Source organism: Strix uralensis, chromosome 4, assembly GCF_047716275.1.
Source record: "Strix uralensis isolate ZFMK-TIS-50842 chromosome 4, bStrUra1, whole genome shotgun sequence".
Classification (NCBI taxonomy): Eukaryota; Metazoa; Chordata; class Aves; order Strigiformes; family Strigidae; genus Strix; species Strix uralensis.
The window spans coordinates 45,437,926-45,454,407 of NC_133975.1; positions in this window are offsets into that span (position 1 = coordinate 45,437,926).

Below are 16,482 nucleotides of genomic sequence, written 5' to 3' on the forward strand. Positions count from 1 at the left end.
ATGTAAATGTAGCATCAATGGAAATCTGACCTGATACCTTTCTGAGCAAAAAGATCTCAGGATGTGATGGTGAATTTAATATGCTCTAAATCTGACATGGATAAATGCCTAAGAAATTAAAATTATTTGGTTTGCCAGTATTTAAAATTCAAAAACTGTGCCTTGTGTTGTCTTATAAATAGTGTAGAATATTAAAGTAGCAATGTGTTCTTGTGCATTATAATTCCATGTATTTCTCTACTGGCAGATAATTTAATTAAAAAGGAGTTTTCTGTGGTTGAGAACAGAGAGGGAATGTAGAAAATGAATTATAAGACAGAATTTTCTTTCAGAGCTTTGCCCTTTTGTATTTTATGAGAATTCCCTTTTCTTTGTATTTCTCTGTGGAGCATGTTGCTAATAATTTGACAAGAGTCTCCTGAAATTATTCCCCTGCCACTTTACGATAATTTTCATGTGCTAAGGGGTGTGTATTTCCCCAAAGAGATAAAATGTAGAAAACCAGCCATGTTTCTCTATTAATGTCACAGTGGGTTTTTCCCATTAGAAAAAAAAAATCACAGTGAATTTTATGTTTTTTCCCATTTTTGAAGAAAGCACTTTCATCCAATCCAGTGGAAGAAGAAAACAGAACTATTTGAGAAGGTTTCCAGTTAGTTTGCTGGAAATTTTTGGTCAGGCTGAATTAGGTGTTTTTACAGTGTAGGTGTTGGAGCAACTCTAGAGGAACCTGCAGGTGCACAGAAGCCTAAAACTAGTGTGTCCTAAGATTCAGAGGTCTCCAGTGGGATAGCAACATATTTCCTCCTATGTCAACCTTTCTCCTGCTTGAGGTACAGTCTCAAATCATACAGCCCATTTGATACTGTCTCATACTGTCTCCAGAATGCGTGTCAGGTGCTTTTTGCCTACCAACACCTGATAAACAAGGTGAAGTGTAAGTAGGAGCATTCCTTTGGCTCATCCGTGTTAAGCTCAGGAGCCATTTTTCCTCTGCACTGCTGTCCTAGGATCAGGCTTCTCTTACATGTTTCCTCACTTCCCTGCAAGAAGCCTTTCTGAGCCTCTGCTAAGGACACAGGCTAGCACATCGTCATACAAACAGCACAGGGGATGCTGCCTGAAACGACAGTGGAAATGAACACAGTGTAAAGAGTGTTCAGCAGGAAAATGCATTTGGAGAATTTCAGAAGCAAAATCATTGCTCTTCTGAAGAATTTGAGGACAAAGATAAAAGTAGTCTCTCCGAGGTGCTGACCTGACATCTTCAGGGCATAGATGACATCTACTGAGAGCAGTATTTTTGTCTTTGGTTTCATGGCTTGACACTGGTGTCCTCAAAAGCCACTGGAGACTTTCCCTTCCCGATGCCTGGCTACACCACTAATCCTCTTTTACACTTTCAGAGCTCCAGCATGGCTTCTCATCCTCTATATACTAAATTTTTTTACAGGTTATGCTGTTGGGTTTCATGTTTCTCTATCATTTCTCAGTCATTCTGGTTTGGTATTTGTTCCTCCTATGTGCTGTTTTTTCAAACTCCCCACACTTCAGCACATGCTAATTTCTGTCTCAAAAGACTGAAGATCACTCTTATTCTTTCAGACTGGTAGAAAAGTTTTACTGACAGAAAAACAGAACAGTGAAGGATCCATAATGTATCTTACTATTTATGTGCAATACATTTCATGTCAAATCTACAGCCTTAAATGACAAATGTAACTATTTAATAGCCTTAAATGACAACTATTTAATAAACATTAATATCTGCTTCATTTGTCAGTTATTTTATCATCTTAAACTTCACTTTTATCTACCACAGACATTTAAAGGTTCTGCATAATCTAAATACACCAGTGTCTTCGTATGTCACCTTAGTAAATACTTTTGTATTCCCATATTGCTTTTTTCCACATATCTCTTGGTTGTGTCATTGTCACTAGATATGGTAATCCACAACTTTCACATCTTCGTTCAAAAAAAGGGGTAATAATAAAGGACCCAATTAATTGACAATAATACCTGCTTTTGGTAGGCTAGGAAAAAGCTGGCTATTAGAAAAACCCACACCCCATATCCCTCCCATTTTTTTCCACCTCATAAAAAAGTCAGATTTAAACCAGGAAAAGGAATTAACATGACAGGACCCCCCAGGTCACTTGAGCTGATGCTGACTGCATGTCATCACTGATGAAGGTGTGAAGGGCTAAGGGTTCATATAGTCTGACTCTGCTGTCTTGCAGTACAGTACCAGCTATTACTCATGGATCCTGAAAGCAAAAGTTGATACCGATTTATATTCAGACTGTAAATCAGCATATGTTTAAATCCAGACCTGTTCATCAAATTCTGATTCTGACCTCAGGAAAATGTTCTGGGATCAATGAAACTGGAGAATTTGCTTAAAGTTAATCATTTGCCTAAGCACTCTACTGAATAAAAGTGCAGTGCTGGCTGGCAGCTCACACTCTTTCCTAAAAATCAGATTTTGGATTTCAGCTTATTATAGAAATAAATTAATGGCATACAGTTTTTCTCTGGACTTTTTCTGGAGTCCAGTGTCTGGCTTTGGTTCAGACCTAGTCCTAATTCCTTGGATCAAAGAATTTACCAAACCAGTGCATAGGGAATGAAGACAATAAGGAAACTATTTTTCTGTTCTTATTTTTAAAGCGTACAGAATAGTGGGAAACATAAGCTTAAACAATACCTCTGTCTGCAACAGATTTAATTAATTCAGATCAGTAGAAAGGATAGATAATACTTACAACCAAATGTTAAGTTTTGTTGACAGCTGAAGGATATTTACAACTCCAAGCTCTACCATGTCCTCTTCATTCCTGTGTTATTTAATATGTAGTATCATCTGCCTCCCTGAGTCATTACTAAATGCCCAAGTCATTGCTAAAGTTGATGTGAAAGAAATTTTTCTTCTTCTGTGTTTTTCAGAATTTTAAATGTTTGAGCATTACATGTAAGAGAAGAAAATAGGACCAGCTTTAGTCTCTTACACTTTAATTAACCTGTGGCCAGAAATAACTTCTATTCAGTATTTCTGCCCAAGCAAAACAGTGTTAATGGTCCAACTGAAGTTGGCGTTTCAAAGATTAAGGAGAGCATTCACAAAGACTAACTTCATCTGGAGGATAGCAGTTTTCCTAGCCTCCTCCAGTGGCAACCCAAGGGCACTCACACCTGCCCTACTCTAGGTGCTGCGCATCTACCAAAATGTCTTTCTCTCCATTATTGATACAGGCTACTAAGGGACAGCCAGCTTCCAGGGCCAGCACTAGGCCTGATGACTACTGCCTCCCTTCCTCCATCTTCCATGGTGCTCCTGCTGTCACTTCTTGCTCTTGGCAGCTGGATTCTGAGGAAGTCACAGGAATTTGTACTCACGACAGTGCTTTAAACTGTTTCTTCCATTAAAATTATCTTCCAGCAAGTTTCTGTTTGGCAAGTTTCTCAAAATTTGCACTCCACGGAAGTACATCATTTACAAAGGCTATGTAGGAATTATGTCCATACAGAACATTCAGCTCATTGCAACAAAACTGACAGCACACAGTGTTGTGTTTTTCAAGGATCTGGGGTGATGATCTTGTTTTCTGACACAGATCAGGCTTAGTTGCATTAAATTAGCATTGGGTGCAAATGGGCTGGAGATTGCTACACAGGAGAGGCTCTTCATGGTTAACTAGCCACAAATTATGCAAAATTTCAGATATACAGAATTTGGAAAAGAGCAAAAAAGCAGAAGATCTAGATGAAGCCTTGATGCATTCTGTCAGATATACATAAAAAGACTCAAAGGGAGACTCAGACGTTTATTTATTTTGGGGGCCAACAGACTGAAACATAAATGTTTTTTTGAGCGAAGTGGTGGTCAAAAAAGGATGTGTGATAAATAGGTTCTGTTTTCAGAAAAGGGATACGGATCTTTAGAAATTACTCTGAAAATGTATTTTATGATTCTTCACCTTAGATTAATCTAGATGTCTTTTTGAGATGAAGGAAACAAAATGTTTTTGGCACAACTGAAAAATAACAGCTTTTTATTGCACCCACCCACTGCACATGAGTCCATTTGCTTTCACTTCTGCACAACACAGAGAACGTTTGTTCATGGCCAGAGTAGCAACCTGATCAGCAAAGCTCTCCTTGTCTTTCTTGGTTTGTGTTCACACTGATACTGTGCTGGTGTTTTTCACTTTGCAATCTTTTTTTTTTTTCCCCCCACAAGCTATGACATTTTTATTATGCTATTTATATTGTTTCTAAATAAAAGCTCTCTGTGAAAAGATGTTCTTGAAAGATCCTATTCAATGTGTTCTTGAACATATGGGTGAAAGGCCATACAGGATTTGTAGAAATGTGACTGGCAATGTGATGATGTTTCAGGGGGTAGAGATGTAGGAAATATATTTGTTGCATACTGTTATTCAGCCCTTTTCATTTCAAGCTTTTGTTATAATTTTAATTCATGTAATCTAAACGTTAGCTAAGTCTGTGTATCTAGTGTTCCCTCACGGTGACCAGCCTCCAGAGACATCCAGCTAGTAGGAGACACTGGGTAACACAACTTGTTTCCTTGCCTATGGCCTTCATGATTGCCTATAAGCTTCTCGTTGCTTGTAATATATTTGAAGATATATACACAAAACTGCTCACTTCTTTCTAAGACTAGAAGATGTATGTTTAAAAGATTTAATGGATAGGACTGGATTATCTTTTCGGATTTTTTCCCATTATTAGTATGTCTGTAATGATTGAGGCTCTTCAATTAAGCCTTGATTTATTATCATTTTGGGCACAGGGATAGTCCCCTGGATGTCAGTCACCATGTTCTTGTGCTTATAATTAGACAGGTGCTAAAGTAAGAGCCTTAAATCCTGACCTAAAACACTACAAGGTTAATGGAAAGCCTCCCATTGACTTCAATGAGCTTTGGGTAAGGTCCTTGTTTCAAGTGACACAAAGGTGTCTGCTTTCTAGAGAGGGCAGCAGGCCATAAAAAGTGACATTTTTCTATCTGTGTGGACTCAGCAGACACAACTCCACAGTCATCCATGTCAGTCCGAGAGACATACCAAACAGTCATCTTCAGCTGGTGCTTACAGTAAGGTTAACCTATTGGGTTCTTCTCTTGAGTTTTACTCTAACGTATTTGCTTGACATAATTACAAGTTAAATGTGTCTGCCAGGTTGTCTGGCTTACTGATTTAAACCAATTTGCTTCACAGAAAATTGAAGAGGGCACTAGCAATTCTGAATGTAGTTTTGGTTATTGACAGATATACATATTTATAGATTTTCACTACTAAAAGTGTGGGCTTTATTATCATTACTACTGCTTTTTTCACTTTGTCAAAAAAAATTATCACTAACAGCCTGGCAGCATAGTTTACATTTAAAATTCACTCCGGGCAGTAAGGAATCTCTGCAAGAAAGGCTGTGGATTTACCTGGTAATGGTGCTCCTACAGCAGGAGCATCAGCAATCATGAATAAAACCGCTGCAAATAGCTGCTTACAAAAGGCTATCTTCAGAATTAGGTAAGGGCACCTTTACGTCACCATATAAAAACTTGAAATCAAATACTTATTTTTTTTTGTGGTGGAAATTAAGAATTCAGATAACCCAGTGACTTCATGAAATTATAAAGCCTGAGCTTGGTCTCACTCATATTAGTTCAATATGACTGCAGTAACATCTCTGACATTGTTCAGAAGATTATGGTGTTGGTGAGGCACGTAAATGAGATCAGTCTGTGAAGGCTGTCAGACTGGTATTTTAGGCCCATGGATTTTATATTACCTAGGATCAGCATATCATACTGAATATTTAACCCTGCTGTTCCTTATGTGCCTTGGCTGCCTTTCTCCCTTCCTTTCCTTGGCTTTTGAATTCCTTGATAATTTTCACTCAGACCTGACAGATTTGCCAAAGCTTTTTGAGGGTGTGGAATGTTATTGGATAAGGTGAGTACCTGTTCTTTAAATAAATTTGGTTTTTTTAAGCAGGACATACATGTTATGGGTGTTATCATCTGAAGTTTTATATGCTACGCAGTAAAATATAGATATACATGTTTAATATCACTTAAACATTTTAAAATGCTGACTTTAAGCGAATTGTATATATTTATAAAAAAGCCCTAAACCTTTAGCAGTTCTTATGTTTGGGGCATGTTTCTGGAAGGAACAAACCAAGCTGTACCAGCTGTGCAGCTGGTGTTGGCAACAGGGTTTTGATTTCTGTGACCATGGGACCCTGTCTGAGGATCAGCATCTGCTTGGGAGAGATGGGATCCACCTCACTATGTGAGGCAAAGGTATCTCTGCCAGCAGAATGACTGATCTGGTAAGAAGGTCTTTAAACTGGGAGTGATGTGAGATGAAGACTATTACCAGCAGCCTGCGAGGGAGTGATGGACAGGGCTGACAAGCAAAGGACCTGGGGTGGTGTGAATGAAGGCAAAGACAAAACCAGCAAAATATAAGTTAAATGGGGTCAGCTCGAGCATTTGCAGGTAAGCAAGGAAGTGCCTACAAGACAGCAATTTGGGGAAAATCCCCAGATACTTTCTGGGAAATCGACATGCTGGAGTGCCTCTCTGAAGTGCCTGTACACTAACATATGCAGCATGGGAAATAAATGTGAGTAAGTAGAGATCTGTGTATGATTGCAGGGCTATGGTCTTGTTGGGATCATGGCAATGTGGTGGCATGGCTCCCATGACTGTAATGTTGCAATGGAGGGATACAGGCCCTTTAAGAACAGGACAGGAAGACAAGGAGGTGAAGTTGCCCTTTATGTGAGAGAGCAGTTGGGAGTGCATGGAGCTCTTCTGAAGATGCATGAGGAGCCAACTGAGAACTTATGGGTGAGGATTAAAGAACAAACTAGTATGGGTGACACTGTAGTGGATGTCTGCTACAGGCTGCTTGATCAGGGAAACAGTAGATTAGACCTTCTACAGATGGCTAGAAGAAGCCTCATATTACAGAATCACAGAATCACAGAATCAACTAGGTTGGAAAGGACCTTGAAGATCATCTAGTCCAACCATTAACCTAGCACTGCCAGTTCCCATCTACACCATATCACCCAGCGCTATATCGACCCTACTCTTAAACACCTCCAGGGATGGGGATTCCACCACCTCCCTGGGCAATCCATTCCACTGCCTAATAACCCGTTCTGTAAAGAAATACTTCCTGACATCTAGTCTAAACCTTCCCTGGCACAATTTGAGGCCATGCCCTCTTGTCCTATCACTTGTTACTTGGTTAAAGAGACTCATCCCCAGCTCTCTGCAACCTCCTTTCAGGTAGTTGTAGAGGGCGATGAGGTCTCCCCTCAGCCTCCTCTTCTCCACACTAAACAACCCCAGTTCCCTCAGCCGCTCCTCGTATGACCTGTGCTCCAGACCCTTCACCAGCTTCGTTGCCCTTCTTTGGACACGCTCCAGTAATTCAATGTCCTTTTTGTAGTGAGGGGCCCAAAACTGAACACAGTAATCGAGGTGCGGCCTCACCAGTGCCGAGTACAGGGGTAAGATCACTCCCCTGTTCCTGCTGGCCACGCTATTTCTGATGCAAGCCAGGATGCCATTGGCCTTCTTGGCCACCTGGGCACACTGCTGGCTCATGTTCAGCCGGCTGTCAATCAACACCCCCAGGTCCCTCTCTGACTGGCAGCTCTCCAGCCACTCCTCCCCAAGCCTGTAGCGCTGCTGGGGGTTGTTGTGACCCAAGTGCAGCACCTGGCATTTGGCCTTATTGAACTTCATACAGTTGGCCTGGGCCCATCGCTCCAGCCTGTCCAGATCTCTCTGCAGAGCCTCCCTACCCTCAAGCAGATCAACACTCCCACCCAGCTTGGTGTCGTCTGCAAACTTACTGAGGGTGCATTCGATCCCCTCGTCTAGGTCATCAATAAAGATGTTGAACAGGAGTGGCCCCAAAACCGAGCCCTGGGGGACACCACTCGTGACCGGCCTCCAACCGGATTTAACTCCATTCACCACAACTCTCTGGGCCCGGCCATCCAGCCAGTTTCTTACCCAGCAAAGTGTGTGATCATCTAAGCCTCGAGCAGCCAGTTTCACCAGAAGAATGTTGTGGGAAACGGTGTCAAAGGCCTTGCTAAAGTCAAGGTAAACTACATCCACAGCCTTTCCCTCATCCAATAAGGAGGTTACTTTGTCGTAGAAGGAGATCAGGTTTGTCAAGCAGGACCTGCCTTTCATAAACCCATGCTGACTGGGCCTGATCTCCTGGTTGTCCCGCATGTGTTGTAAGATGGTACTCTGGATGAGCTGCTCCATCAGCTTCCCGGGCACCGAAGTCAAGCTGACAGGCCTGTAATTTCCCGGATCATCCTTCCGACCCTTCTTATAGATGGGCGTCACATTGGCCAGTTTCCAATCTGTCGGGACCTCCCCGGTCAGCCAGGACTGCTGGTAAATGATGGAAAGCAGCTTGGCGAGCACCACAGCCAGCTCCTTCAGCACCCTTGGGTGTATCCCATCTGGTCCCATAGACTTGTGTGTGTCTATGTGGTGTAGCAGGTCACTGACTCTCTCCTGGATTGCGGGGGGGTCGCTCTCCCAGTCTCTATCATCTGGCTGAGGGGGCTGGATTCCCTCAACACAATTAGTCTTGTTATTAAAGACTGAGGCAAAGAAGGCATTAAGGACCTCAGCCTTCCCCTCATCACTTGTTACCAAGTTTCCTTCAGCATCTAGCAGGAGATGGAGACTCTCCCTGGTCTTTCTTTTGCTATTGACATACTTATAGAAACATTTCTTGTTATCTTTGATTGCTGACGCTAGATTAATTTCCAGCTGGGCTTTGGACCTCCTGATTTCCGCCCTGCATAGCCTCACAGCATCTTTGTAATCACTGTGAGTGGCTAGCCCCTTCCTCCAAAGGCTGTAAACTCTCCTTTTCTCCCTGAGTTGTAGCCAAAGCTCCCTGTTCAGCCAGGGTGGTCTTCTCTGCCGCCTGCTCCTCTTAGAGCACCTGGGGACTGCCTGCTCCTGAGCCATTAACACTTCCTTCTTAAGGAGCGCCCAGCCTTCCTGGACCCCTATACCCTTCAGAACCGTCTCCCAAGGGATCCTTTCAAGCAGGTGCCTAAACAAGACAAAATCAGCTCTTTGGAAGTCCAGGATGTCAGTCCTGCTTAGCCCTTTCCTGGCCTCCCTAAGGATAGAGAACTCTATTATTTCATGATCGCTGTGCCCTAGTCGTCCTCCAACTGCCACATCATCCACCAGTCCATCTCTGTTCACAAGGAGGAGATCTAGCAGGGCACCTTCTCTGGTTGGTTCTCTTACCAGTTGTGTTAGGAAGTTGTCCCCTACACATTCCAGGAATCTTCGGGACTGGTCCCGCTCTGCTGTGTTGTATTTCCAGCAGATGTCTGGGAAGTTGAAGTCCCCCACAAGAACAAGGGCAATCGACCGTGAGATTACACCCAAGTGCCTATAGAATATTTCATCCACCTCTCTGTCCTGCGTGGGTGGCCTGTAGTAGACTCCTACTACAACATCTGCCCTGTTGGCCTTCCCCCTGATTCTAACACAAAGACATTCCATCCTGTCTTCACTGCATTTGTATTCGAGGCAATCATAACAGTCCCTGACATACATTGCTACCCCACCGCCTCTCCTACCTTGTCTATCCCTTCTAAAGAGCTTGTAGCCATCAACTGGCACGCTCCAATCATGGGAGGCATCCCACCATGTTTCTGTGATAGCCACAACATCATAATCTTCCTGTTTCATCACGGCTTCAAGCTCCTCCTGTTTGTTACCCATGCTGTGTGCATTGGTATACATGCACTTCAGATGGGCTGGTGTTTTGCCCCCTTCCCCCTTCAAATTTAGTTTAAAGCTCTCTCAATGAGCCCAGCTAACTCCTGCCCCAAGATCCTCTTCCCCTTCTGGGACAAGTGTATCCCATCTAAGGCCCAGAGGTCTGGTGCCCTGTATAGCAACCCATGATCGTAAAAACCAAAGCCCTGACGGTGACACCAGTCTTGAAGCCACGAGTTCATCTGTTGTGTTCTTCGGTGTTCATCCTCATCCATCCCCCCAACTGGAGGGATGGAGGAGAACATAACCTGTGCCCCCGACCCCTTGATCAGTTTCCCCAAGGTCCTGAAATCTCTCTTCATTAATTTAATACTTCTCCTGCTATTCACAGGCCCTGATCTTCATGGTGGAGTTTAACCACCCTGATACCTGCATAAGCAATCCAGGAGGTTCCTGGAGAGCATTTATGACAATAAATGGAGAGCATCCTGACACAAGTGATAGAGGAGCCAATGAGAAGACATGCTCTGCTGGACCTCATACTTGCAAACGAGGAAAACCTTGTCAGGGATGTGAATATCAAAGGTAGTTTTGGCTGCAGTGATGGTAGAGTTCAGAATCCTAAAAGGAGAGAGCAGGGCCAAAAGCAAGATCACAACCCTGGACTTCAGGAGAGCAGACTTTGGCATCTTCAGGGATCTGCCTGAAAGAGTTGCCTTGGTTAAGGCCCTGGAGGGAAGAGGGGGCCAGGCAAATTGGTTGATATTCAAGGTTCATCTCTTCCAAGCTCGAGAACAGTCCATTCCAATGAGCAGGAAGTCAAGCAAAGATGTCAGGAGGCCTGTGCAGATGAACAAGGAGCTCCTGAGAAAACTCAAACATTAAGAAGTAAGTATACAGAAGTGGGAAGAAGTGACAGGTAACATGAGAGGAATATAGAGACACTCCTTGAGCAGGCAATGGCGGGGTTAGGAAAGCCAAAGCCCAACTGGAGCTGAGTCTGGTGAGGGAAAAGGCAACAAGAAAGGCAACAAGAAAGACAGCAGGAAGGGCCTCTGTAAGTAAATAAGCAGCAAAAGGAAGACTAGGGAATATGCGGGTCTGCTGCTAAATGGGGCGGAGGCCAGGGACACAGGACATTGAAAAGGTTGAGGTACTGAATGCTTTCTTCCCTCAGTCTGTACTAGTATGACCAGCCTTCAGAAATCCCAGGACCTGGAGAACAGGGGGAAAGGCTGGAGCAAGGAAGGCATATCCTTGGTGGAAGAGGATCAGGTCGGAGAATACTTAAGCAAACTGGTCATAAATAAGTCCATTGGCCCTGGTGGGATGCAGCCTTACCTCATAATGATTGAACAACTAATCCTGGAAACCATTTCCAGGCTCATGAAGGACAGGAAGGTGATCAGAAGTAGTCAGCATCAAAGTTACTTCCCCCCTCAAAGGGGAAGTCATGCTTAACAAACCTGATAACCTTCTATGATGAAGGTTATCTTACCAAGCTATCTACTGGCTTTGTGGATGAGGGGAGAGCATTAGATATTGTCTACCTTGACTTCAGTAAACTGGTTGACACTGAATCACATAACATGCTTATAGAGAAGCTGCAGGATAAACAGGCGGTAAGGTGGATTGAAAACTGGATGAACGGTCAGGCCCGGAGGGTGGTGATCAGTGGCTCTTTTCAGCAGTGCCCAATGACAGGACCAGAGGCAATGCACCTGAAATACAGGAGGTTCCCTCTGAACATCAGTAAACACTTTTCTATTGTGAGAGTGACTAAGCACTGACACAGGTTGCCCAGAGAGGTTGTGGTCTCCATCTCTGGAGATATTCAAAACCCATCTGAACATGGTCCTGGGCAACTGACTCTAGGTGGCTCTACTTGAGCCGGGGGGTTCGACTAGATGACCTCCAGAAGACTCTTCTAACCTCAACCATTCTGTGATACTGTGAATGACAACATCAGAAATTTATCCACAGAACAGAGATCCTTCTCTCTTCAAGTAAAGCTCTCAGAGAAGCTGGTTTTATCTCCAAGCTATGAATTATTATGTGTTTTTAAAACATATCTATTTGCAATCATATTTACTATGCTGTAGTTACTGTTAGCTTTCCATTTATTTTACTCCAGTGTTATAAGAGAGAGAATGTTCTCAAATGTCAATTCTTCAGGCATCTTGAAAAACACGATCTGATTTCACTAATCTCTTAAAAGACACTGCATTCTGAAAAAGCCTTTTTACTTACTTTGTAAATGTTTCAACACTAACACATTAAGTGATGTATTGCTTTTACTAATCCATTAAGCAAGATCCAAGTAACCTTTCATACAGAAGTGCTGCCACTTACTTCACTCTTATGTCCAAATTTGGTATAATATATTCTTAGGTAGACCTGTTAAACTATATTTGATTTATATATGCACTGTTAGAAAAGCACTAAATATAAGAGTAACTTGGTACAGTTGTGCCCTTACAAGTTTGAGGAAGATTGGGAGCTATGCAGGTAAAAGCATTTTTATCATAGCCTGAGTAAGAAAAGAATGGGAAAGTCACTCTTGCCTGCTACGTTTGGCAGCAGCCATCTGGCCAGCATTATCTGGGCAATGAGTACGCTCTTTTGTCTGAGCCAGGCAGGGCAACATGGGAAGGAGGACCATGGGGTCCAAGAATTACGGACCACAACCAAGAGTTGTGGTATTGCAGTGTTAGTCTGCATGGGAGTATGAGGGGAGAGCTGAGGCAAATTTGGTGGGCCAAGGTACAGATACAGGGCATAGAGACATGGAATCCAAATCTTATTAATTTTATTTACAGTAACTTGTGGTAGGAAATGTATGATAATTGTCAGTTTCTAGGCCAAGCTACAGTACATATGTTTGTCAAAGTTTGTGTTTGGGGCATTTTTTTTTTTTTAAATAAAGCTCGCAATTATTTGAATAATAAGATCCGGTTTAGCATGGTTCCTATGTTAGAGAGAGATCTTGTCAGTGAAGGTGCTGACAGTACAAATTATTCTTTTTCAACAGAATTATTCAATAGAATTATTCTATTTCAACTCTAAAGCCAGCTGAATTTGAAAGAGTTCTGATTGCTCTAATATACTTTGCTTACTTGGTATAATTATTTTTTTTTTTAAAAAGCTACAGATGAAGAAGTGTTTCTGATGAATATATATGCAATACTACTAGCTGCATAATAAAGACAAGTGTTATTCATACATTTTTACTAAAAATTTGTGCTAGCCCTGTCACACTGGATATTGCCATTCGATTTCTCTCATGCTTTTCTTAGAAATGTGACACTGTTTGTCCAATGACTATGATTGCAGCTAGGCAAAAAAAAAATGAGCCAAACAAAACCTCTCTGCTCAGAAGGTATATTTTTATATCTCTTAAACTCTCCCCCCTCTCCATCAAACACCTCTCCAACTTGTGTTTTTAGTTCTGGGTAGCAGAGAGAGAGTTCTGATGACTTTAAAAAACTCACTGAAGGCCTCTGCCGATACTGACCCAATCTGAAAGCTATGCTGATTTTTCAGTACTCTCTGAAAAAGGATGCCTGCTAGCAGGAGTATTTAATTAGACCTCGAACTACTCTGTTACTGTGCCCTAATAGTTAATCGATATTCAAGAGCAGATAGGGCTGCTTTAATTAGACAGAAACTGAGATAAACATAGATTTAGAAATATCTTATATATGGTACTGTTTCCAGAACAACAGGAAACGTATTGTAAGACAAGTTCAAAGTGAGTGTGGGTTTAAGAAGCTCTATGTCTGTTTCCTTTCAGTGTTGTGTTTGCAACTCTTTACACTGATCCTCTCTTTTCCCATTGCAAGCAGCCAATATTGCAATCACAGAAATGATCACACAGACCTCTTGTAGGTATGGTTCAGGATTAAGCAATCCCTCTCCCCACCTTCCTCTCTTCCCACGCCTACATATCACAATCACTTGTCACAGTGAAGGGTAAACTAAGATGTGGCATAGATCCAGTTTACTAACAATAAACCTAACAGTAAAGAAGAGATTTGAATGAGGGAATTGGTTCAATTTGTCACCTGGTTACACAAAACTTGTTCTGGTGTGAAGGGCAGAGGTTAATGGAAGGAATGAGTGAATGACTAGGAATGGGAATGCATAGTGCTTAGGCTGGCATGACCACATAAAGATGCTAGACAAACTGTGCCTTAACTTTGTAATAAGGAAAATACTTCATCAGTGTTAGCTCTGATCTGCTATGAGTTCTACTATTTTCAGTGGCCACCATTGTGTGAACAACTGTTTTTGCTAATCGAAAAGACTTGATAGGACTTTGCCTAGAGCCTGGAGTGCTTGCTGCTTTAAATGAATCTGTGCTTGTCTTTTGATTTAAGCTTTGTGTGCTGACAACCATTATGCTTTTCCAAACAGAACCCCCTTTCATGTACACTATACTGTAGAAGCTGTTGGCTCTGTTCCAAGAAACATAATAATCAGGGCAATATGCATTTTCTAGTAAACTCTACAACCATGTACAGTGATCCATGCTGTGGGTCTTTGGATTCCAAACGCTAGTATTTCTGTGATTTTTTTTTCTTCTTCACCTGGAAACTATATGGAAGAAACAAATTGCTGCAGGACTACATCCAATGGGTAAAGAAAGTTACGCCCTTGAGTCTACAGAATTGTATTCAGGAAAATGTAGTGGTCAGGATTCTGTCTGAGGAATAGGCTAACCAATATCTCTAGACCTGATATTTGAGCTTTCTCCAGATATATTCTGGTATGCCAGTAGGTTCAAACTGTCTTGCTTAAATCAGCATGTGATACTCTTACCAGCAATTACTGTGTTGAACCACTGTGAACTCCAATTTTCAGCTCACTTTCAAAGTTCTAACTTAGAGGGAACTGTCTTGATTTAGCTAAGCTTGACCTATGAAGTCATATATGACTCAGCCTGTCTCCCTTGTAACGTGCTCAGAGACTGTGATATGTGATACTAATAAAATGAGAGAGCCTATTTCTAGGTATGAATTTATTTACTATGCTCACTGGGGCTGGTTTGTGTCACATATTTAAGTTCGAACAGCAGAATTTTCTTGAAAGAGAGAAATAATAACTAAAATCTGAAATGTGAAATTGTTTTAACTGAGTTTCAGTCTGGTCCCCAAGATATAGATGTGCACATTATATTAATACCCAGCGCTGAGATCTTTTAACTGACTGTAGTAGCAATTAATTGCTGGGGTGTGTATCTTTTAAATGTAAATGTGTAATAAATGCATAGAAATCCATCATTAGGTCAATTGGAAAGATTGCTTTGAATAGAGAGTGACTGAAAAATCTAGAGGTTTTTAGAAAACTGTTGTTTCTCAACTTTTCAGAAGTTTCATAGTAAGATAGGACTTGATGCAGAGTATTCTGTCACATACTTGAAAACATATTTCTAAAAAGAACTTACTAGTATTTTGACTAATGTCCTTTTTCTCCGTAAGTTCTTGTTCATAAGATGGATGTAAAATCTAAGATGTCAAAATGGAGTTCCTCTCTGGGTTCAGTAGGAGTTTTGCCAGAGAAAAGAGTAGTTGCTGATTTCGCTTTATGTCCCATGCCTATCGGTATTGTGCTAACACTGGTGTACTCCTGTATTCTCTGTTTTTTCTGTGGATTTTGTTCCATCATTTTCCTTCTGTTCTGTTCCTCTTTTAAAAATACTTTCCTTTTTCTGCTCAGCCCTTGAGATGATCTTACTAGCTCTCTCACTTACAGCATACAATGTTTGATGGCCAGTTTTCTAAAATTTAAGGATAGATTTTATGACGGTCTTGGAAGATAACTGTGTCTGATTTGTACAATGTATGAAATAAACCCAGCACAGTATCAACATAACTTTTTAAGAGAAGAAATTGACCAGTATTTTCCAGGAGGAATTTAGCTTTTTGCAGTATCAGGGCTTTGGGTTCTTTGTTCTTATTTTGTTCTTTCTTTATTTAAGAGTACTTTATTTTAACAATATCTACAGGGTCCTTTTAAGTTTTATATTGTGGTCAGCATGTACACGGGGAAAGCTAACCCAGAAACACTGAAGGCTTAATTTTCAGAGACACAATAAAGACTTAGACACCTAATTCTCAGTAAAAGTCAGTACCTCAGCGTTTGAAATATTTTTTGCTACATAACCATAATAGTGATGAAGATAAAGAAGCAGAAAGTCTGATGTCATTAGAAAAGATCTTGGAATCCATGTTTATCCCTGTTAGTCTCTAGCCTTGAACTATTCTGACTACTGTACTTGTGATAGCTTAATGGAGGCTGAAGACCAAAATGCTATACATGGGATAATCATCCAGCTGCTTTCCCCCAAGATCTTCCCTATGTTTGTTGCATTAGTGTTAACATGTGGCATAACCCACACTGTTGTGAGCATGACAGCATGCACTGAAATCGTACCTTCAACTTCTTAAGCAGGTGTTAACACTAAAAACCTTATTTAGGTGCCAGGTATTTCTAGAGAAGCATAAAATCTTTTGACAACTCAAACCAGTATAGCTTGTCTAGTAAGAGGTACAGCAGTGTTTACCTCCAGCTCTGTACCATGCCTGTCTTTAGGACAGTCCCATTTGTGCTGCAAATATGTTTCAGATAATTTAGGTAACAGCTGCTACATTTGT